This window comes from Triticum urartu, chromosome 4A (genome assembly GCF_056163025.1).
Source record: "Triticum urartu cultivar PI428250 chromosome 4A, HENAU_Tu73, whole genome shotgun sequence".
NCBI lineage: Eukaryota > Viridiplantae > Streptophyta > Magnoliopsida > Poales > Poaceae > Triticum > Triticum urartu.
In genome coordinates, this window is record NC_141876.1 from 598,116,400 (window position 1) to 598,140,028 (window position 23,629).

General features: G+C 43.5%; 11 non-coding genes across 11 annotated transcripts; all 11 read right to left on the reverse strand.

Moving 5' to 3' along the window:
• Positions 1-927: 927 nt before the first annotated feature.
• Positions 928-1,032, reverse strand: LOC147977096 (U6 spliceosomal RNA). Its single transcript, XR_015602336.1, has one exon. It is a non-coding gene; the product is annotated as a U6 spliceosomal RNA (small nuclear RNA).
• A 371-nt stretch (positions 1,033-1,403) lies between these two features.
• Positions 1,404-1,506, reverse strand: LOC147977097 (U6 spliceosomal RNA). The gene has a single exon (XR_015602367.1). It is a non-coding gene; the product is annotated as a U6 spliceosomal RNA (small nuclear RNA).
• A 1,051-nt stretch (positions 1,507-2,557) lies between these two features.
• LOC147977098 (U6 spliceosomal RNA) lies at positions 2,558-2,660 on the reverse strand. Its single transcript, XR_015602317.1, has one exon. It is a non-coding gene; the product is annotated as a U6 spliceosomal RNA (small nuclear RNA).
• Positions 2,661-3,715: 1,055 nt separating this feature from the next.
• Positions 3,716-3,818, reverse strand: LOC147977099 (U6 spliceosomal RNA). Its single transcript, XR_015602314.1, has one exon. It is a non-coding gene; the product is annotated as a U6 spliceosomal RNA (small nuclear RNA).
• Positions 3,819-4,212: 394 nt separating this feature from the next.
• Positions 4,213-4,314, reverse strand: LOC147977100 (U6 spliceosomal RNA). Its single transcript, XR_015602324.1, has one exon. It is a non-coding gene; the product is annotated as a U6 spliceosomal RNA (small nuclear RNA).
• A 1,051-nt stretch (positions 4,315-5,365) lies between these two features.
• LOC125555222 (U6 spliceosomal RNA) lies at positions 5,366-5,468 on the reverse strand. The gene has a single exon (XR_007304658.2). It is a non-coding gene; the product is annotated as a U6 spliceosomal RNA (small nuclear RNA).
• A 1,055-nt stretch (positions 5,469-6,523) lies between these two features.
• LOC147977101 (U6 spliceosomal RNA) lies at positions 6,524-6,626 on the reverse strand. Its single transcript, XR_015602361.1, has one exon. It is a non-coding gene; the product is annotated as a U6 spliceosomal RNA (small nuclear RNA).
• Positions 6,627-7,589: 963 nt separating this feature from the next.
• LOC125555046 (U6 spliceosomal RNA) lies at positions 7,590-7,692 on the reverse strand. Its single transcript, XR_007304504.1, has one exon. It is a non-coding gene; the product is annotated as a U6 spliceosomal RNA (small nuclear RNA).
• A 1,046-nt stretch (positions 7,693-8,738) lies between these two features.
• Positions 8,739-8,841, reverse strand: LOC125555042 (U6 spliceosomal RNA). The gene has a single exon (XR_007304500.2). It is a non-coding gene; the product is annotated as a U6 spliceosomal RNA (small nuclear RNA).
• A 1,055-nt stretch (positions 8,842-9,896) lies between these two features.
• On the reverse strand, positions 9,897-9,999 carry LOC125555036 (U6 spliceosomal RNA). The gene has a single exon (XR_007304493.1). It is a non-coding gene; the product is annotated as a U6 spliceosomal RNA (small nuclear RNA).
• Positions 10,000-10,889: 890 nt separating this feature from the next.
• LOC125555225 (U6 spliceosomal RNA) lies at positions 10,890-10,992 on the reverse strand. The gene has a single exon (XR_007304661.2). It is a non-coding gene; the product is annotated as a U6 spliceosomal RNA (small nuclear RNA).
• Between the last annotated feature and the right edge of the window lie 12,637 nt (positions 10,993-23,629).

Consider the following 23,629-nt stretch of genomic DNA (forward strand, 5'->3'; position numbering starts at 1 on the left):
GCCCTCGTGTTTTTTGTTAGGGAATAACGAATGATGCTTCGACACAAAAAATACTATAGTTGTTGCCGCACGTGGAGGGAGGGCACATGCACGTTTAGGAAAGGAGGGATCAACAAATCCTTTTGGTTGTTCACAATATATGAATGGGGTCCCGGGGGTCCACCGGTTGGGCCACCTATCCCGGAGGGCCCCATGGGCTGAAGTGGGAAGGGATCCAGCCCAAAGTGGTCTGGGGCGCCACTTTCCTCTAGGGCCCATGCGCCTAGGGTGGGGGAAACCCTAAAGGAAGAGTCCTAGAAGGGGAAGGCACCTCCTAGGTGCCTTGGGGAGGAGGGATTCCTCCCTTGGCCACCGCCCCCCCTAGGAGATTGGATCTCCTAGGGCCGGCGCCCCACCTAGGCCCCCTATATATAGCGGGGGGGAAGGAAGGACCTCTCACCTTTTGCCTTTGGTGCCTCCCTCTCCCTCTCCAACACCTCCTCCTCCTCCATAGTGCTTGGCGAAGCCCTGCCAGAGTACTGCAGCTCCATCACCACCACGCCGTCGTGCTGCTGCTGGAGCCATCTTCCTCAACCTCTCCTTCCCCCTTGCTGGATCAAGAAGGAGGAGACGTTACGCTGACCGTACATGTGTTGAACGCGGAGGTGCCGTCCGTTCGGCGCTAGGATCTCCGGTGATTTGGATCACGTCGAGTACGCCTTCCTCATCCCCGTTCTTTGAACGCTTCCGCGCGTGATCTACAAAGGTATGTAGATGCAATCCGATCACTCGTTGCTAGATGAACTCCTAGATGGATCTTGGTGAAACCGTAGGAAAATTTTTGTTTTCTGCAACGTTCCCCAACAACTAAAGGGCCTTTCGGTACGAATAGCTGCACACGCAAGTGCAAGAAACAAGGCTCCAGTGATTTGCGCGGAAAATCTCAAATAAAATTTGGACCATTTCTCGATTTGTGCGTGTCATCCTTGCGCAGGGGCCATGCTAATCTTCTTTGTATCGTTCCAGGGATGATGCTAGCTGCGGCGCTCTGCCTTATAAACCAGTCCGACTGTCCCCGGCTGGCCGATGTGGGACTAAACAAACGAGCGTTTGTTTTGCCCAGGGCCTTTCCATAGGGCGCGTGGCAGGCCGCCAGTTGCAAGCCGGATCTCTCTTGATGTGGCCAAATTTAATGGAAGAGCATAATGGGCCCTCGTGTTTTTTGTTAGGGAATAACAAACGATGCTTGACACAAAAAAATACTATAGTTGTTGCCGCACGTGGGGGGAGGGCACATGCACATTTAGGAATAACCTCATTGTGCTCTTCTGATAGAGAAAGGAAACTAAAGGGCCTTTCTATATGAATAGCTGCACATGCAAGTGCAAGAAAAAAGGCTCCAGGGACTTGCGCGGAAATCTCAAAAAAATTTGGACCATTTCTCGATTTGTGCGTGTCATCCTTGCGCAGGGGCCATGCTAATCTTCTCTGTATCATTCCAATTTTATCGGATGTCCCCGAAGGGACGATGCTAGCTGCAGTGCTCTTCCTTATAAACCAGACCGTCTCTCCTCGGCTGGCCGATGTGGGACTAAACAAACGAGCGTTTGTTTTGCCCATGGCGGTGTCTAGCCATACCTAGATTCCATCGGGCGTGTGGCAGGCCGCTAGTTGCAAGCCAGATCTCTCTTGATGTGGCCCAAATTAATGAAAGAGCATAACATGCCCTCGTGTTTTTTGTTAGGGAATAACGAACGATGCTTGGACACAAAAAAATACAATAGTTGTTGCCGCACGTGGGGGGAGGGCACATGCACGTTTAGGAAAGGAGGGATCAACAAATCCTTTTGGTTGTTCAAAATTTATGAATGGTGGATTATGCAAATCAAAACTTTTTAAAAAGCAAACTTGTGCGTGAAGGAGCTTAGACGATATCAAGTTATTGCCACAAGTACATATTGCAAAGACCATAGTGCCAAAAGGTTCATGCTAAGCTAGCTTACCGTGTCTTTGCTGTGACTAGATATATAAAATGGTATGCAACATATATAATTTTCTACATAAAGATTGAGATTTCAGCGGTTGACCTATGTAATTCATCGACCACTGGTTATCGTACACTAAAGACAAAAAGGTTTGAAGATGAGATTCTTTCGAGTGTACCACAATCCAGCCTAGTGTCCGAGAGAGTTTTCTCACAAGTCTTAGATGAGTTTGTTAGGTGGTAACATAAACAAATTAGACTAATGAAACATATTTTTTTGCGTTATGACCGAATCATAGTTGATGGTAAGGAACAAAGACAATAAAAAAATTGAAGGAATACACTACATGTGGGAGGACTGAAATGGAAGACTAATCCATAAACGTGTGATAATAAATTAAAAAGCTAAAAGTTACTCCAGAAAGGTTATATCTGCAATAACAAAGAAGAGAAAGTGTGTGGATCGAAATTTAAAAAGGCTGTATTGAGGACCTCTCTGATAGAGAAAGGAAACTAAAGGGCCTTTCGGTACGAATAGCTGCACACGCAAGTGCAAAAAAAGAAGGCTCCAGTGACTTGCGCGGAAAATCTCAAAAAAAATTGGACCATTTCTCGATTTGTGTGTGTCATCCTTGCGCAGGGGCCATGCTAATCTTCTCTGTATCGTTACAATTTTATCGGATGCCCCCGAAGGGACGATGCTAGCTGCCGCGCTTTGCCTTATAAACCAATCCGACTCTCCCCGGCTGAACGATGTGGGACTAAATAAATGAGCGTTTGTGTTGCCCACTGCAGTGTCCAGCCATACCTAGATTCCATCGGGCGTGTGGCAGGCCGCCAGTTGCAAGCCTGATCTCTCTTGATGTGGCCCAAATTAATGGAAGAGCATAACGGGCCCTCGTGTTTTTTCATGAGGGAATAACGAGCGATGCTTGGACACTAAAAAGAAAACTATAGTTTTTGCCCCACGTGGGGGGAGGGCACATGCACGTTTAGGAAAGGATGGATAAACAAATCCTTTTGGTTGTTCACAATTTATGAAAGGTGGATTATGCAAAACGACAAACCTTTTTGAAAGGCAAACTTGTGCGGGAAGGAGATTAGACGATCAAGTTGTTGCCACAAGTACACATTGCAAAGAACATAGTGCCAAAAGGTTCATGCTAAGCTAGCTTACCGTGTATTTGGTGTGACTAGATATATAAAATGGTATGCAACATATATACTTTTCTACACGAAGATTGAGGGTTCACCAGTTGTGACCTACGCAATTCATCGACCACTAGTTATTGTACACTAAAGATAGAAAGGTTTGAAGAAGAGATTCTTTCAAGTGTACCAGAATCCAGCACTAGTGTCCGAGAGAGTTTTCTCACAAGTCTTAGATGAGTTTGTTAGGTGGTAAGATAATCAAATTAGACTAATTAAACATATTTTTTGCGTTATGACCGAATCAAAGTTAAGGGTAAGAAACAAAGACAATAAAAAATTGAAGGAATACACTAGATGTAGGAGGACTGAAACTGAAGGCTACTCCAGAAACATGTGATAATAGTTTAAAAAGCTCAAAAGTTACTACTGAAAGGTTATATCTGCTATAACAAAGAAGAGAAAGCATGTGGATCTAAATTTAAAAAGGCAATATTGAGGACCCTTCTGATATAGAAAGGAAACTAAAGGGCCTTTCTGTACGAAAAGCTGCACACGCAAGTGCAAGAATGAAGGCTCCAGGGACTTGCGCGGAAATCTCAAAAAAATTTGGACCATTTCTCGATTTGTGCGTGTCATCCTTGCGCAGGGGCCATGCTAATCTTCTCTGTATCATTCCAATTTTATCGAATGTCCCCGAAGGGATGATGCTAGCTGCGGCGCTCTGCCTTATAAACCAGTCCGACTGTCCCCGGCTGGCCGATGTGGGACTAAACAAACGAGCGTTTGTTTTGCCCAGGGCCTTTCCATAGGGCGCGTGGCAGGCCGCCAGTTGCAAGCCGGATCTCTCTTGATGTGGCCAAATTTAATGGAAGAGCATAATGGGCCCTTGTGTTTTTTGTTAGGGAATAACAAACGATGCTTGACACAAAAAAATACTATAGTTGTTGCCGCACGTGGGGGGAGGGCACATGCACATTTAGGAATAACCTCATTGTGCTCTTCTGATAGAGAAAGGAAACTAAAGGGCCTTTCTGTATGAATAGCTGCACATGCAAGTGCAAGAAAAAAGGCTCCAGGGACTTGAGCGGAAATCTCAAAAAAATTTGGACCATTTCTCGATTTGTGCGTGTCATCCTTGCGCAGGGCCATGCTAATCTTCTCTGTATCATTCCAATTTTATCGGATGTCCCCGAAGGGACGATGCTAGCTGCAGTGCTCTTCCTTATAAACCAGACCGTCTCTCCTCGGCTGGCCGATGTGGGACTAAACAAACGAGCGTTTGTTTTGCCCATGGCGGTGTCTAGCCATACCTAGATTCCATCGGGCGTGTGGCAGGCCGCTAGTTGCAAGCCAGATCTCTCTTGATGTGGCCCAAATTAATGAAAGAGCATAACATGCCCTCGTGTTTTTTGTTAGGGAATAACGAACGATGCTTGGACACAAAAAAATACAATAGTTGTTGCCGCACGTGGGGGGAGGGCACATGCACGTTTAGGAAAGGAGGGATCAACAAATCCTTTTGGTTGTTCAAAATTTATGAATGGTGGATTATGCAAATCAAAACTTTTTAAAAAGCAAACTTGTGCGTGAAGGAGCTTAGACGATATCAAGTTATTGCCACAAGTACATATTGCAAAGACCATAGTGCCAAAAGGTTCATGCTAAGCTAGCTTACCGTGTCTTTGCTGTGACTAGATATATAAAATGGTATGCAACATATATAATTTTCTACATAAAGATTGAGATTTCAGCGGTTGACCTATGTAATTCATCGACCACTGGTTATCGTACACTAAAGACAAAAAGGTTTGAAGATGAGATTCTTTCGAGTGTACCACAATCCAGCCTAGTGTCCGAGAGAGTTTTCTCACAAGTCTTAGATGAGTTTGTTAGGTGGTAACATAAACAAATTAGACTAATGAAACATATTTTTTTGCGTTATGACCGAATCATAGTTGATGGTAAGGAACAAAGACAATAAAAAAATTGAAGGAATACACTACATGTGGGAGGACTGAAACGGAAGACTAATCCATAAACGTGTGATAATAAATTAAAAAGCTAAAAGTTACTCCAGAAAGGTTATATCTGCAATAACAAAGAAGAGAAAGTGTGTGGATCGAAATTTAAAAAGGCTGTATTGAGGACCTCTCTGATAGAGAAAGGAAACTAAAGGGCCTTTCGGTACGAATAGCTGCACACGCAAGTGCAAAAAAAGAAGGCTCCAGTGACTTGCGCGGAAAATCTCAAAAAAAATTGGACCATTTCTCGATTTGTGTGTGTCATCCTTGCGCAGGGGCCATGCTAATCTTCTCTGTATCGTTACAATTTTATCGGATGCCCCCGAAGGGACGATGCTAGCTGCCGCGCTTTGCCTTATAAACCAATCCGACTCTCCCCGGCTGAACGATGTGGGACTAAATAAATGAGCGTTTGTGTTGCCCACTGCAGTGTCCAGCCATACCTAGATTCCATCGGGCGTGTGGCAGGCCGCCAGTTGCAAGCCTGATCTCTCTTGATGTGGCCCAAATTAATGGAAGAGCATAACGGGCCCTCGTGTTTTTTCATGAGGGAATAACGAGCGATGCTTGGACACTAAAAAGAAAACTATAGTTTTTGCCCCACGTGGGGGGAGGGCACATGCACGTTTAGGAAAGGATGGATAAACAAATCCTTTTGGTTGTTCACAATTTATGAAAGGTGGATTATGCAAAACGACAAACCTTTTTGAAAGGCAAACTTGTGCGGGAAGGAGATTAGACGATCAAGTTGTTGCCACAAGTACACATTGCAAAGAACATAGTGCCAAAAGGTTCATGCTAAGCTAGCTTACCGTATATTTGGTGTGACTAGATATATAAAATGGTATGCAACATATATACTTTTCTACACGAAGATTGAGGGTTCACCAGTTGTGACCTACGCAATTCATCGACCACTAGTTATTGTACACTAAAGATAGAAAGGTTTGAAGAAGAGATTCTTTCAAGTGTACCAGAATCCAGCACTAGTGTCCGAGAGAGTTTTCTCACAAGTCTTAGATGAGTTTGTTAGGTGGTAAGATAATCAAATTAGACTAATTAAACATATTTTTTGCGTTATGACCGAATCACAGTTAAGGGTAAGAAACAAAGACAATAAAAAATTGAAGGAATACACTAGATGTAGGAGGACTGAAACTGAAGGCTACTCCAGAAACATGTGATAATAGTTTAAAAAGCTCAAAAGTTACTACTGAAAGGTTATATCTGCTATAACAAAGAAGAGAAAGCATGTGGATCTAAATTTAAAAAGGCAATATTGAGAACCCTTCTGATATAGAAAGGAAACTAAAGGGCCTTTCTGTACGAAAAGCTGCACACGCAAGTGCAAGAATGAAGGCTCCAGGGACTTGCGCGGAAATCTCAAAAAAATTTGGACCATTTCTCGATTTGTGCGTGTCATCCTTGCGCAGGGGCCATGCTAATCTTCTCTGTATCATTCCAATTTTATCGAATGTCCCCGAAGGGACGATGCTAGCTGCGGCGCTCTTCCTTATAAACCAGTCCGACACTCCCTCGCTGGACGATGTGGGACTAAACAAACGAGCGTTTGTTTTGCCCATGGCGTTGTCCTGCCAAATCAAGACTCCATCGGGCGCGCGGCGAGCCGCCAGTTGCAAACCGGATCTCTCTTGATGTGGCCCAAAGTAATGGAAGAGCATAACGAGCCCTCGTGTTTTTTGTTAGGGAATAACGAATGATGCTTCGACACAAAAAATACTATAGTTGTTGCCGCACGTGGAGGGAGGGCACATGCACGTTTAGGAAAGGAGGGATCAACAAATCCTTTTGGTTGTTCACAATATATGAATGCTGGATTATGCAAATCAAAACTTTTTAAAAAGCAAACTTGTGCGTGAAGGAGCTTAGACGATCAAGTTATTACCACAAGTACATATTCAAAGACCATAGTGCCAAAAGATTCATGCTAAGCTAGCTTACCATGTCTTTGGTGTGACTAGATATATAAAATGGTATGCAACATATATACTTTTCTACATGAGAGTTTTCAATTTATACCAGAATCCAGCACTGGTGTCCGAGAGAGTTTTCTCACAAGTCTTAGATGAGTTTGTTAGGTGGTAAGATAATCAAATTAGACTAATGAAACATGTTTTTTTGCATTATGACCGGATCACAGTTAATGGTAAGGAACAAAGGCAATAAAAAATTGAAGGAATACACTACATGTAGGAGGACTGAAACTAAAGACTAATCCAGAAACATGTGATAATAGATTAAAAAGTTAAAAAGTTAATACAGAAAGGTTATATCTGCTATAACAAAGAAGAGAAAGCGTGTGGATCTAAATTTAAAAAAGGCAATATTGAGGACCCTTCTGATAGAGAAAGGAAACAAAGGACCTTTCTGTACGAATAGCTGTACACGCAAGTGCAAGAAAGAAGGCTCTAGGGAGTTGCAGGGAAATCTAAAAAAAATTGGACCATTTCTCGATTTGTGCAAGGTATCCTTGCGCAGGGGCCATGCTAATCTTCTCTGTATCGTTCCAATTTTGTTGGATGTCCCCGAAGGGATGATACTAGCTGCGGCGCTCTGCCTTATAAACCAGTCCGACTCTCCCCGGCTGGCCGATGTGGGACTAAGAAAACTAGCGGTTTTTCTGCCCATGGCGTTGTCCTGCCAAATCAAGACGCCGTCGGGCGCGCGTCGGGCCGCCAGTTGCAAGCCGGTTCTCTCTTGATTTGGCCCAAATTAATGGAGGAGCATAACGGGCCCTCATGTTTTTTGTTAGGGAATAACGAACGATGCTTGGACAAAAAAATACTATAGTTGTGGCCGGACGTGGGGGGAGGGCACATGCACGTTTAGGAAAGGAGGGATCAACAAATCCTTTTGGTTGTTCACAATATATGAATGCTGGGTTATGCAAATCAAAACTATTTAAAAAGCAAACTTGTGCGTGAAGGAGCTTAGACGATCAAGTTATTGCCACAAGTACATATTGCAAAGACCATAGTGCCAAAAGGTTCATGCTAAGCTAGCTTACCATGTCTTTGGTGTGACTAGATATATAAAATGGTATGCAACATATATAATTTTCTACATGAAGCTTGATATTTCACCAGTTGTAAACTATGTTATTCATCGACCACTGGTTATTGTACACTAAAGACAGAAAGGTTTGAAGAAGAGATTCTTTCGGGTGTACCAGAATCCAGCCTAGTGTCCGAGAGAGTTTTCTCACAAGTCTTAGATGAGTTTGTTAGGTGGTAACAGAAACAAATTAGACTAATGAAACATGTTTTTTTGTGTTATGACCGAATCACATTTGATGGTAAGGAACAAAGACAATAAAAAATTGAAGGAATACACTACACGTGGGAGGACTGAAATGGAAGACTAATCCATAAACGTGTGATAATAGATTAAAAATCTAAAAGTTACTACAGAAAGGTTATATCTGCAATAACAAAGAAGAGAAAGCGTGTGGATCGAAATTCAAAAATGCAGTATTGAGGACCTCTCTGATAGAGAAAGGAAACTAAAGGGCCTTTGGGTACGTATAGCTGCACATCCAAGTGCAAGAAAGAAGGCTCCGGTGACTTGCGCGGTAAATCTCAAAAAAATTGGACCATTTCTCGATTTGTGCGTGTCATCCTTGCGAAGGGGCCATGCTAATCTTCTCTGTATCGTTCCAATTTTATCGGATGCCCCCGAAGGGACGATGCTAGCTTCCGTGCTCTGCCTTATAAACCAGTCCGACTCTCCCTAGCTGGCTGATGTGGGACTAAACAAACGAGCGTTTGTGTTGCCCACGGCGGTGTCCAGCCATACCTAGATTCCATCGGGCGCGTGGCAGGCCGCCAGTTGCAAGCCTGATCTCTCTTCATGTGGCCCAAATTAATGGCAGAGCATAACGGGCCCTCATGTTTTTTCGTGAGGGAATAACGAGCCATGCTTGGACACTAAAAGGAAAACTATAGTTGTTGATGCACGTGGGGGGAGGGCACATGCACGTTTATGAAAGGATGGACAAACAAATCCTTTTGGTTGCTCACAATTTATGAAAGGTGGATTACGCAAAATGACAAACCTTTTTTAAAGGCAAACTTGTGCGAGAAGGAGATTAGACGATCAAGTTGTTGCCACAAGTAAACATTGCAAAGAACATAGTGCCAAAAGGTTCAGGCTTAGTTAGCTTACCGTGTATTTGGTGTGACTAGATATATAAAATGGTATGCAACATATATACTTTTCTACACGAAGATTTAGAGTTCACCAGTTGTGACCTACGTAATTCATCGACCACTAGTTATTGTACACTAAGGATAGAAAGGTTTGAAGAAGAGATTCTTTTGAGTGTACCAGAATCCAGCACTAGTGTCCGAGAGAGTTTTCTCACAAGTCTTAGATGAGTTTGTTAGGTGGTAACAAAAACAAATTAGACTAATGAAATATGTTTTTTTGCGTTATGACCGAATCACATTTGATGGTAAGGAACAAAGACAATAAAAAGTTGAAGGAATGCACTACACGTGGGAGGACTGAAATGGAAGACTAATCCATAAACGTGTGATAATAGATTAAAAATCTAAAAGTTACTACAGAAAGGTTATATCTGCTATAAAAAAGAAGAGAAAGCATGTGGATCTAAATTTAAACAGGCAATATTGAGGACCCTTCAGATGGAGAAAGGAAACTAAAGGGCATTTCTGTACGAATAGTTGCACACGCAAGTGCAAGAAAGAAGGCTCCAAGGACTTGCGCAGAAATCTTAAAAAAAATTGGACCATTTCTCGATTTGTGCGTGTCATCCTTGCGCAGGGGCCATGCTAATCTTCTCTGTATCATTCCAATTTTATCGGATGTCCGCGAAGGGACGATGCTAGCTGCGGCACTCTACCTTATAAACCAGTCCGACTCTCCCCGGCTGGATGATGTGGGACTAAACAAACAAGAGTTTGTTTTTCCCTTGGTGTTGTCCTGTCAAATCAAGACGCCATTGGGTGCGCGGCGGGCCGCCAATTGCAAACTGGATCTCACTTGATGTGGCCCAAATTAATGGAAGAGCATAACGGGCCCTCATGTTTTTTGTTAGGGGATAACGATCGATGCTTGGACACAAAAAATACTATAGTTGTTGCCGCACGTGGGGGGAGGGCACATGCACGTTTAGGAAAGCAGGGATCAACAAATCCTTTTGGTTTGTTCACAATTTATGAATGGTGGATTATGCAAATCAAAACTGTTTAAAAAGCAAACTTGTGCGTGAAGGAGCTTAGACGATCAAGTTATTGCCAGCAGTTGTGACCTACGTAATTCATCGACCACAAGTTATTGTACGCTAAGGATAGAAAGGTTTGAAGAAGAGATTCTTTCGAGTTTGCCAGAAACCATCACTGGTGTCCGAGAGAGTTTTCTCACAAGTCTTAGATGAGTTTGTTTGGTGGTAAGATAATCAAATTAGACTAATGAAACATGTTTTTTTTGCGTTTTGACCGAATCATAGTTAAGGGTAAGGAACAAAGACAATAAAAAATTGATGGAATACACTACATGTAGGAGGACTGAAACTGAAGAGTAATCCAGAAACATGTGATAATAGATTAAAAAGCTAAAAAGTTACTACAGAAAGGTTATATCTTCTATAACAAAGAAGAGAAAGCGTGTGGATCTAAATTTGAAAAGGCAATATTGAGGGCCTTTCTGTATGAATAGCTACACACGCAAGTGCAAGAAAGTAGGCTCTAGGGACTTGCGTGGAAAATCTCAAAAAATTGGACCATTTCTCGATTTGTGTGTGTCATCCTTGCGCAGGGGCCATGCTAATCTTCTCTGTATCTTTCCAATTTTATCAGATTTCCCCGAAGGGACGATGCTAGCTGCTGTGCTCTGCCTTATAAACCAGTCTGACTCTCCCCGGCTGGCCGATGTCACTACAAAAAATATACACTTCCACGATGATACGTGTTTGTCACAGTAGGTCGCTTTTTTGTCATGCATGTACATCCATGACAAATTTTTGACAGAATCAAGATAGTCATACCTGTGCTGTCGTAGAAGTGTTCCATGAAATTACCAAAATTATCATCACGGAAGTGTCCACTTCCATGACGATAAATCGCGCGTCACAGAAGTGCTTTCGTCAAGGGTGACCGACACGTGGCATCCACCGTAACGGAACGCCGTTAAGCTATCGGGTCGGGTTTTGGATCCGATAACCCATTAACAGCCCCGACCAATGGGGATTTTCCATGTGTAAAATCATCATTGGCTAGAGGAAACACGTGTCGGCTCATCGTCGGGACAGATGTCATCCACTCACTGGATAGAAGGCGCCTATGATACGTCGACACGTGGCACGGCCCAACTAGTTTAAATGGGACGACCCAACTAAAGGCCCACAAGATTTTGCGGACCATAATGGGCCGGCCCAGCTAAAGGCCCACGAGATTTTGCGGACCATAATGGGCTGGCTCAGCTAAAGGCCCACAAGATTTTGCGGGCCATAATGGGCCGGCCCAGGTAAAGGCCCACAAGATTTTTGTGTGCCATAATGGGCCAGCCCAGGTAAAGGCCCACAAGATTCTTGCGGGTCATAATGGGCCAGCCCAGCTAAAGGCCCACGAGATTTCACCGACATTAATGGGCCGGCCCAGCTGTAGGCCCACATGATTTTGAGGACCCTAGTAGGCCGGCCCATTAACTGGCTGCCATGTTTTGGGCCAAATGCCGACCCATATTTGATCCGGTCCATTAATGGCCTGCCACGCTCCGGCCCTAATAGTGGCCCATATGAGATCCGGCCCGTTAAAAGCCTACCACGTTCTGGGCCAAATTATGGCCCAGGTCAGGTCCGGCCCTTTAAGAGGCTTTGGGCTCAATTATGGCCCATATCAAATTCAGCCCGTCAACTAGACACTATGCTTTTGGGCCCAATTGCTAAAGGCCCACTTAGTAATTCAGCCTGATATTAGTTTTGGCCTGTTAAGGGCCCATTTAATATTTCGGCCCTATATTAATTTCGGCCTGTTAAAAGCCCATCATACAGTTGGGCCTAAATATGGTCCGGTTTGCATCCGGCCTGCTCGCAGCCGATATGTGATTGGGCCAAACAAGGACCCAGACAATTTTGGCCTGTTAAAAGCCCGTGATTTGATTCGCACAATCATGGGCCGGGGTTCATTTCGGGCTACTGCGTAACTAGTAGGAATTAAGAACAAACCTACTCTATACAATAAAGAAATTACGGCATAGTAACTAAGAATAAACCTACACTACACAATAAAGGATTTAAGGTATATTACATCCACTGGGCATCAAAGTTCGCCACCAGTGATCATAGAGCGCAACGAAGAAGAAGATTACAAAAACTGGGCACCATTGCAGCGTTACAAAATAATATTGAACCAAGACCACTTCCAAGACAGTTCAAGAAAGGTTAGCCTTGCGGGGGAACTGCTGCGCAAGCTGCTGTGCAAGGCTGTGAAACCGGCCTAGCATGTCGGTCATAGCTTCCAGGTGTAGCTGTTTAGCGATGAGGTTCTCATTGGTGTTCTCCGCAATCTTTCTTAGAGATAGGACTTCAAGTCAAAGTTGAGTTGCAGAATGCCTTTCTGCTATAACTTGGGACTGAAGAAGTCGAACTGATTCAGACAACGAATTCTGTGAGCTTGTCTGACTGTTAGTCTCAAGTAACTTGAACACTTCATCAAGACAAGACTTTGGGGTGTCTTGCTATCTTCATGATGTTTTGCCTTCTTTGCCGGAATATATGTTGGGTTTGTCTCACAGCCTTCAGCAGACTTGTGCATGCCATCAGGCATATCACCCTGAAACAAAGCAGAGAGATTACAGGTTTTGCACGTGTATAAACAAAGATGATAACTGTTCTGTCAATTCTATCCAATTTCAAATTAGAAATAAAGAGTATGTTCAAAATATCAATAGCATAGTTTGGCATTGTTCATAATGCGGGGAGCTTCACCACACTACTGTATTACCATGTCAACATAACAAGCATAGATGAAGAGCAAAGAAAATCATTGTATCTATTTTGGATAATGTGCATGGCATGTTGTTCATATCATCAGCCACATCAGTAAGATAAAACAGGAGATGACAAGGTGCAAATGTGGGCTGCTACACCACACACTGGATTATAGAGCCACAAAAACAAGCATACATATAGGGAGTATTAAGTAATGTGCATGGTATGAATAAGGAATTTGGTTTTACAAGTAAAACTCAGAACTTACGGTTCTTACGAACATGCATTTTGGTAGAAACAGCAAACTAAACAGCAATAAACGATAGGGAGTATGAGCAAATTAAACAGCGGTTGAGGATAAAGGCTTTAGAAGGACTGACTTACATTAACAGTTAACACCGGCTTTATAATGCCCTTCTCCGTGGCAAGGGAAGGATAACTGAAGAATTTTAGCACAGAATCTTCTTTGTAAGCATTGCCTGTACTCTACATTTTGTAGAGAGTAATTATAGATATGATAATACTGGAAAGGATAGAGGATAATGAAGATAAGATGCAGATTGATGCTACATAATCAACTACCAATCCTTGGAAGTACAAGCGTTACAGGACAAAATGTACTGACAAGAGCAATGGGCTACACTTCTGCACTGGCATTGTCTATGTATTCTACTTGTTGGTAAGATTAAATATAGATCTGATCTTTTTAGTAAATGGTGGGCGAGGGAGATAAGATGCAGAATGCTACAAAATGAACCAATCCCTCTTCCCATAATACAAGAGTGTTTTGAACATTGGTGTACTATACAAAACGTTCTTATATTATGGGACGGAGGGAGTAGCTGTTAATGTAAGTACAGTGATAGACCACGTTCAGTCCTTACAAGAGGACTGCAGAGCTAAACCTCTTCAAAAGCATTGGGTTGATTCTAAATTTATGTGAGAGTCCATACGGATCTTATTATGTCCACCAAATGGACGATTATGAGGCTAACATGTGTAGTGATGCTACATAATCAAACAGCTATAAAGTAAGTATGGTCATACAGGGCAAGAGGTACTCACAAGAGCAATGCAGTGTGCAGTATAGTTGCGAGATTATGTGGTCCCTTGAGAATGAATGTTCTTCTGCTAACAGTTTTCGTACAAGTGAGACATTAAGGCCAATGCACAAATGTAGTTCAAATTGTGATGTGATATCATAGACAGTACCTTACGCTGCAGCCGAGACCAATGTGTAACAAGATTATTCCAGTCACCGTCGGATAAATGTAGCACCGGAGACTTTACAAAAATTTCGTTCAGAGGCTTGCCATTGAAGTGCGCTTGCCTCAGGTAGGAACGATACTTCATCAACAAGTGCTTGAAAAGTGCAACCAACCCTTGCTCATCATCACAATCCAGTTTGCGCCTCGCCTATTTAAAAGAATGAAATCTTGTGTCTTCTGTCAGCAGAAACATATGCAGTAATGACCATGAATAACATTACTACATTACTTACGTGTAAGTTGCGGAGGAAGACTGGAAATTGTTCTGTGTCTGTGGTATAATCTTTCCATGAAGGAAAGATGCGCACAAAGCTCTTGACAACAACATAAGCTTCATCTTCTAAACCGGGAAGAAATGGAACAGGGGTCCTATTTGCTGCAATTGGGGCTCTCTCTGGTTCGAAATGGGATTTGGCAACTGGATTTGGTGTACTCTTTGCTGCAATGGGGGTTTTGCATCGTACAGCTGGTGCTATGTCAACTGGCATAATCATACTGTTTGCTGCAGTTGGGGTCTGCTGAGTTGAGGCATCAGAAATGACCAGTGTAGTAGGGCTAGAGTCTGCTAGAGTTGGGGTATTTTGTGGGTCAGGTGATATTGCAACTACACCTAATGGGCTATTTGATTTATTAGGGGCCACTACATTTTCCAAATACTTTGCTTATGCTCCTCCACGATCAGCAATCGCCCTCTTCCTTTTGAACGTCTGATACACAAGAACAACATTTGAATGGATAAATATGGTATGATGACAGATGGAATATGTACTGAAAATGGATAGGCAGGGCGTATTCACATACACGATGTGTAAACTAAGCTAATGGCAGTTCAACAAAGGAGAAGCAAGGCAAAGCATCAGTTGCAAGATATGTGCGAGAAATGTAACCTTGGAAAGTTAGAGCAAGTACCTTGATGGGTGAATAAGATAGGGCATCTTCCTCTGACTCCTCCACTAGGGAGCTACATTGAATTAGGTCTCCCTCTAGCTCAGAATCACTGTTAGGATCATATTCTGAGCATGAATCTGTAGGTGGAGAGTGTTTGCATTGCATTGCATCCAGACTTGATTTCAGTCCCTTAATGCCAAGTTTGACAGCCATGGCATTGTTCTGCTTTATTATTTTCATGCGCACAAGCTCATAATCATTATGATGCTGTTCAGAATCTAAGATTCATGAAAACATAAAAAGTAGTCAGATTATCTATGGAATGCATTGCGATTTCAACTCGGAGAGTGTCTCCCTATAAACCCCTGCATATGCAAAGTTCACCTCCCCAACCGTGTTAACCAGAACACACATAGAGATACACACCCGAGCGGCGAACATGCATTTTCGAAACTAATTTAGGATCATTTAGCTGACCAATTAAACAACTCTGTTTTAATAATATCAGATTCATATTTGAACAACTAAGCTTGTTTAGCTTGATGGGTGGAGCAGTGTTATTCTGACACGAAGCATGTATTCTGATCGTATAGTGATCATAAAAGGGGGAAACTCTAAGCATATATTTTTAGCAAAAGAGGGTTTCCCCTCTGATTTCTATTAAAGAAACCACCACAGAACCAACATGATCAATTAAACCCTAAGCATGATCAATTAAACTGTATTATGGCTGTGCCATGGCAGATTTGAAGCTGCAAACCGGAGAATTGATATTTAGCATCCATTGTTTGCTTCGAACTAAGAACTAAATTCTAAGAGCTGAAAAGAAAGTAGAGTAACCAAGTTAAGATCTATTTTCTGGTTGAGATCAAAAAGTTGAGGAGATATGAAGTACCACCTCTCTTGCGGCGCCGTGTAGGCATCGGGGTGCGATGGCTGTCGGTGGCGTTGAAGCAGATCTGCGATGATAGATGGGTGCATCGGGGGATAAGTCCCGTAGCGGTGGAAGAGAAGGTCATGTGAGCGGCCCCGACAAAGAGGACGACGGCGCCGATGAAGCGAGAGGACGCGATGCAAGGCTATTGGTCCGTCGTCGTGGATGAGAAACGTCCATCTCTAGCAGTGGATGACGCGGGCTTGGTAGGCGCTCCGGCATGGTGGAGGACGGTGACGATGGATGTGGTGGAGGACGGCGGCGATGGATGGGGTGGCGGACGGAGGCTGGTGTGGGAATGGGGTGTTCTAGCGCGGACGGTGTATGAATGGGAAAATGGAGGGAGAGGTACGGGGAACCATGTTTTTGGGAAAGTTAAGAACTTATCCCCCATTTCAAATTTGGACGTCTCGTCGGTTGGGGATAGGACGGTAATCTCGCATCTCCCAAATATTTGCCGGTAACTATTTCGGGCGAGGAGAGGGTGTTTTGCCACCCACGGTTGGCGCCCACGGTGTATGAACAGGGCTGACAGGTAGGGTGGTTGTGTCACGTCTGATGGAAGTTACACATCTGCCCCTATTTAAAATATTAGCCTACATCTATTTCGGACGAGGAGAGGGTGTTTTGCCTCCCACCGTGTATGAATGGGGAATGGAGGGAGAAACAGAGGTCTTTCGGACGAGCTTGAATCAAATGAGTTTTGCCGCCCATGTTTGACGCCCACCGTGTCGGAATGGGCTTAGAGGCAGTCGTGTCATGTCTAATTGAAGTTACTAACCTACCCCTATTTAGACAGTGGAAATTGGGCCGATGGATTGTCCGTGTAATGGGTAGACAATAATTTCCATCTCCCAAACACTTGGCTTCGGGCAGCCGATGTGGGAGTGGGCATTTTGTTGTTTCTTTCGAATTTTGGGACAATAAGCATCCACATTTACCCTGGCAACTAAATTCGAATCCATTTTGTATTCCTATATGAATCTTTATAAATCATTCTATGTGTTTTTATATATCTTCGAAAGGACAACAAAGATGTATTCCACTGTCATATATGAATATGGTTTACAAATGCCGATACTCAAATTCAGAAACTAGAATCCAGTTTAAGGAGAATTCGAATATTTGGAACACTTCATGTCCAACTCAAATGTCACACGCAGCATAATGTGTACTCCCATTTAGATATGTACACAAGCGATGTATCAAGATTCAAATACCGAGTCAATCAACCAAGAATGTACGGAACTAACAGACGTATAAACACTTATAGAGTATATGGATCAATAATATCAACTAACATACATAAGCCAGGCCGCTGTACTTTTTTTTGGCTATAACAGCATCCTTTTTTTAGCCAGCAACTTGGCCCTTTCCGATGCGTGCCACTTATGGTCCATCTATACTACTATTGCTGAATGCACATTCAGCCCGATTGGCATATTTGTAGGTTTGGCACAGCAACCCAAATGAAATGTCTGCGAGTCTTATCAATTAATACAGACTTGTGCTCAAATAAAATTACAAACAAAAAAACAAAAAAAACAATTATTACATGATCTCTAAAACAAATGGTTTGATTGATTACATGAACGGACAACACAAAGGTTATTCAACTATGGAAAGAACATTTCACCTATGATTTACCAAGTAGGAATTTAATTTTCTTTTTTCCTTCAGCACCTTAACAATCTGGTCAGTCTCAGCTTGCTTCGTTTCGAAATCCACCAAATATTTAATGGTTGTCTTGAGTACTGCTTGTGATTGTGTTGTTTGCTTCCTCAACATGTCAACTTCATCTCTAAGTGCAGAAGCAGAATCTCTTTCTACCACTAGTTTAGCCTCTAGAGCATTAGCAGTTGGCAATTCATAATGCACGATTGGGCCGGTGCCACTATTGTGGGATGATGCAACGTCCATGGGGACCTCGCTCTTTGATCTTGGGCTAACCTGTTTTGCCATTAAAGTTTCGATTGGATTCAGAAAAGTTGAAGTTAGCAAATCATCTCAACTGGGAGTTATAACAGCAAACCAGTTAAACAAACAAGGAATTAAAGAGTTTCAATTGGATGCTGAAAAGTAGTTGTAGCAACAAACTAGTTAAACAAACAAGTAGATATTTAAGTTAAGGCAAACAGGTAATTCTTAACAGTAAGTATCAAACACATAGATAGGCGCAGTCTACAATATGATTAACAGACTGTGCCATTATGTAATCAGTAGCAAACTAAATTAAGCCAAGCAACGTAATTGAACAATTTTGCAATAAGTGGCTAACTAAAATTCCGAGAAGCAGGTAACTGAACTTACGCTAGTTCTTTGTACAGGCACACTGCAACTTCTTTTTCGTTTACAAGGTTGTACGAAGGAGTCCATGGCATCAATTGCTTGGATACGCAGTCCCAATACTTCTTTCTTCCCACACTGCATGGGTAAGTCGAATGGTTAATCTGGTAAGATGGTGCGTCCTTGATATGTTATATGAGGACGTGTAGTCAGACTAGTTGTAGCCAAACACATCACACTGGCTTTTACTGTATATTTCATGCGATTACTTTTGGCATATCGAGATCTAAGCAATCTACAATAGGATGAAAAGACTGGCATCCTTCACATTACTGGTGAACTCATTCATAGAAACAAGCAATTCAACCATTCTATGGGTAAATCAAAAGCGCCACTGGAATATCTTTCACTATCCAATCATACATGCAAAAAGGGGCGACGCCACCATAGGGGCTGGTATTTGTGGCCGCCTCAGGTGGCTGGAAAGTGTGCACCTAGTTTGAGTCGTCCAGGTTGGCCCACGCTAGTTTTGTTCGTCCTAACGCACGAGCAGGCAATGTATAAAATGAAGAAAAATGTTTCAATTTGGATGGGCCAATAACATAAGTGCAAGGCAGGCCCTATAGCAGGCTCGCGGCCCAAACGAGCGCCTCCCATATCGATCCACACCGGTAAAAATCCCAATTTATTCGCTCCAGCCTCCAGTCTGGTTCGCTCCTAACCTAGCCGCCGCTGGACAGACCGACACAGCACTTCCTCGCGCCCTCGTTGGAGGGCGGTCGCCGGGCTTCAAGCGAACGGAAGGACAAGAAGATGAAGATCCAACCCTGGGTGTAGCCTGCGTGGGAGGCAGCGGTGGCAACACGGGCATGGCATCGAGCTTGCGCAAATGGACAGTCACAGCTTGCAAGAGTAGCATGCGCAACGAGCAGGTACATCACATCCCTGATTATATCTAATGCAACTCTTCAATTTCTAGTAATAGTTAAACCTGACGGTGTTGTAAAACTGCTTGTATGTAGGGAATCTATGAGAAAATGAAACCAATTTCTACTTATTTTATAACTCCCCCAATCAATACTGAACTGACCGAATCTGATGTATCTAATCAAGTTTCCGGTGCAAACATACAAGCTCATGTTGTTCTTGAGCCTCAAGTGTCTAATGAACAGACTGCTAATGAAGGATTTGATGCAAACATTTTACATGCTCCTGGTGATGAACATATAGTGTCTAATGAGGGATCTAATGCAAGCATTTTGCAAGCTCATTGAAGGATTTAGTGTCTAATGATGATCTACTATGTTGAGAGAGACAGAGATTTGCAGGCATTGATGACAAGCAAACTATAGTGCATTTTCATAGCTTGAGGAAACGTCGAGGCCATCTACCAGGAAGTCCCCGTATCATGACAACATAGCATAAATACTTTTCTAATCTGTTGTTTGAAACTATTGGCATACTTGTGCAGGATAGATATATTGATATGCAGTTTGCGCACTGGTTATACGTGCATTTACACTTCGATATTTTCAGCCAGAGAACAAATAATTCAAGAAGGTACAAACCATGTTTGTAGTCCTTGTACACCATGTTGCATTTTGTATTTTTTGGTGCTTGCATCATTTAGTGTTTATAATCTGAACTACTTTGGATCATTAGCTAGTTTTCAAAGTGCGTGTAGCTTCACATTTCTCAAGTTAAGATGATTTTCGGAGTGCATGTGCCTTCGTATTTTTTAAGTTAAATGTTCGCCCCTGGTAACTTGAATTCGTGGATCAGCCATTGCACACAAATCATACACGAATGCCAGTATGAATTAAATGAAATGCAGGGACTTACGCTAGCTTGTTGTACAGGCTCACTGCAGCTCTGCTTGCGCTTGGGATGTTCCATGTACATGTCCATGTTACCACTTGCTTGGATGTGCAGGCCTTGTGCTCCTTGCATCCCCCTCTGCATTTTGGACACGGCGAATGGTTGATCAAATAAGAGGAATCAACCTTGATGTTGTTCCGGAGGACATATACTTACAAGGTTATACGGGTGTGCAGGATGTGTACCAGATCCCGTAGCGCCGTCATGCTTCACTAAAATATGGATTTGCTTATTTCAGATGATATCTCCAGAAGAAATAAGAGTTAAGGTCAGAGTTGCATAGGCGTGTAAGCTAAGAGAGCAGTGAAAGGATATCCAAACATCATCGGAACAGGGCACAAGGGAGTGATGTGTGGATACCTAGTTTGGGCAGGCGTTTGGGCTTGCTCGCCTAGCTAGAGTGCGGGTCACTTCAGAGCCGTTAAGGGTGATGTGCTGGCGTTGGCTGGCCGCGCACGGATGCAGATCTTGAGTGGCAGCGGAGCGTTACGATGCAGTGGACGAGACCGTTGGTGAAGCCCCAACGGCCTTGGGGGGCGGAGGTGTGATGATGTGCTTGGTGAAGTAGCCCCGGTGCGCTGGGAGACGGCGTTGGTGAAGCGCACCTGATGCGGTGGAACTCGGTGTCTGTGAGGCACGTCGGTTGCGGCGGCAAACGTTGTTGGTGGACCACCCGGTGCGGTGGACGAGGGCGTAGATGAGGTAGCTCCGGGGCGGTGGTGAAGCGCGACCGTCGTCTTCGTCATCGTCGTCCGGCACAGAGGTGTGGAACGGTGGGGAAAGAGACGAGACGAGGGGCGATTCGAGGGTTGGCCGCGAATTAGGGATTTGAGCAATCTGGGCGCGGAAGGGGACGGTGGAGAAGAGAGATTTTGCAGGGCTGGAATTGGGGCCGCCAGATATTTCAATCCGAAACGTGGAAGCGCGAACTTATATTGTCGTCGTCCTTTGGGGGGGAGGGTGGGTGGCTGGGTGCTACGCGTCCGTACGACACACGCGACCACCCCGACAGGTGGCTGGCCCACATGTCAGTGACCCAAAGGCAGTTGCCTTTAAGGCACGAAGCAGCGTCCACCCAGACATGACCCTGGTTTGCCTGGTGCACCTACATTTGAGAATGCAAACGAATCTTCTTTCAATTGCAAACGAATCTGTATGTATTACCATGCCCGTGTTTTCCTTGAAATAATTAGTCATTCGAAACGAGATACTCCATCCATTCACTTTTGTAAGTCGTTTCAGACAACTTAAAATGAACTGTTTTACACATTGTCTGAAATGTCTTCAAGGTCTTATAAAAGTGAACAGAGGGAGTACTATAAATTAATTAATGAGGAGTTATTTGAAAAAAAATCGAAACGGTACCCACACCAACGTGGATTAGAGTGTGTGTCACATAATTAGTTATTTGAATTAGAGTGTGTGCCACGTAGTTAGTTATTTGAATTAGAGTGTCTGTCATGTAGCGATCTCCAATTCTAACGTGGATTTCGCATTTCACTGTATCCACGCTACTTTTTTAATACAAATTCATATGTATATGATGAACACCATGGTAGTGAGAAAACTTTTGGATGGATTCAAACATATGACCTACAAAATAGCACAACAACCTGAGTCAATGTCAACTTTTCGAAACTTAGTATGGCACAAATTCAAAATAATTACCCGTATGCCTGGTCCTCGATTCAAATCTTACAATGTACACCGAATTGAAACATCTATATTAAGTCTCGTACTATGTACATTCAAATGTTGTTTTTAGCCCCCCCCCCCCCCCGCACAAACACTACATACTTCCTGTATCGGTCAATCTTCCTCTCCTAACCACCTTAGGAAGCTATCGGTTTCCAACACACATTCATTCTTTCTCTCCATGTTTCGATCTCTAAGTCTCTCAAATACACAACCGCTTTTTCCACTCTGTTACCAAATGTATTTACCTCACACACCCGCCATTGCACCCCATGCCGTGGTCTCTCTCTCTCCCCCCTCTCCATCTAACCCTCTCGCGCTAAATACATGCATTGCCTATCTAGCCCCCCAACCTCTCGTGCATGCGCACGCACGCACGTTGTATATCTAGGTCACTCCCTCGAGATTGTCTCACTCTTTCTTCCGCACGGCGGGCCACACTCGCTCAATCTCGCTCTCTTTATCTGAGTCTTGTTTAACCTCGTTTTCTTTCACACACAAATGATATATCTCCCTATTCGGGCCTCGATCGACACACTCTATACTCTCTCACGCAGATTGTCTATCTAGGTCAGTCCATCCAAGCCTCCACCATTCTTTCGACCTCATGGTGGGCCACACTCACTCAATCTCTCTCTCTGTATGTCTTGATTGACCTCGCTCTTTCTCGGACAAAAACGATATATCACCATGTTTGAGCCCAATTCGACCTATTCACATTGTATACTCTCTCACGCACATTGTCTATCTAGGTCACTCTCTCCAACCCGTCTCACTCTTTCGATCGCACGGCGACCCTATGTGATCGGTTGACCTTGCTTCCTCCCACGCACAAAATATATCTACACATATCTGACTGGATCATCTCTCAAGCTCTATCTTACAGCCCTCACCCTTGCCAAAAAGCTCAATCGGACAATATCTCTCCAGAGCACATATATTTGTTCAACGAATGTCTGACCACACTCACTTTGTCTCTCTATCTATATGTCTCTCGATTGACCTCGCTTTCTCACACTGTATCTTCCACGCGTTGAAGCTACTACCTCTCCATCCCTCGCAAAGCCGGAGCTATTTACATTGCGAGGGGCACTCCAACCTTGGATTAATTTGTGTAGGCATTTATTCCGGTCGGTTTAGGTTATATTTTCATAGCATTCGGCCCACAACTACTCCAATCACCGTAGCGGGTAATTAAGCTACGGGGAGCACCTAATATGAGCACCGGGGAGCCGTTGGATCGAAGATGCAGCGGCACACACGAGGCCTAAATGTTTACTTGCAAAAAAGACCTTTGGAGAGTTTGGAAATTGCGCATAATTACAAAGACTACTCCCAAGCCATTGGATCTCACTCCCAACGGTGTAAAAACTCGTATCAGCATAGTATCTAAGCTGCGGGGTGGATGTGATATTCTATGCCGCTGTCATTTTTGTTCGTAAACTTGAAAAAAAACGTGTAACTTGTGTCGTTACTTGTCTAACCGCGCAAAGTGTTTGTTCAGAAAATCCATCCTACACTGAAATATTGGAACAACACACGGGGGTCCCACTTGTCATTAATCAAATTTGG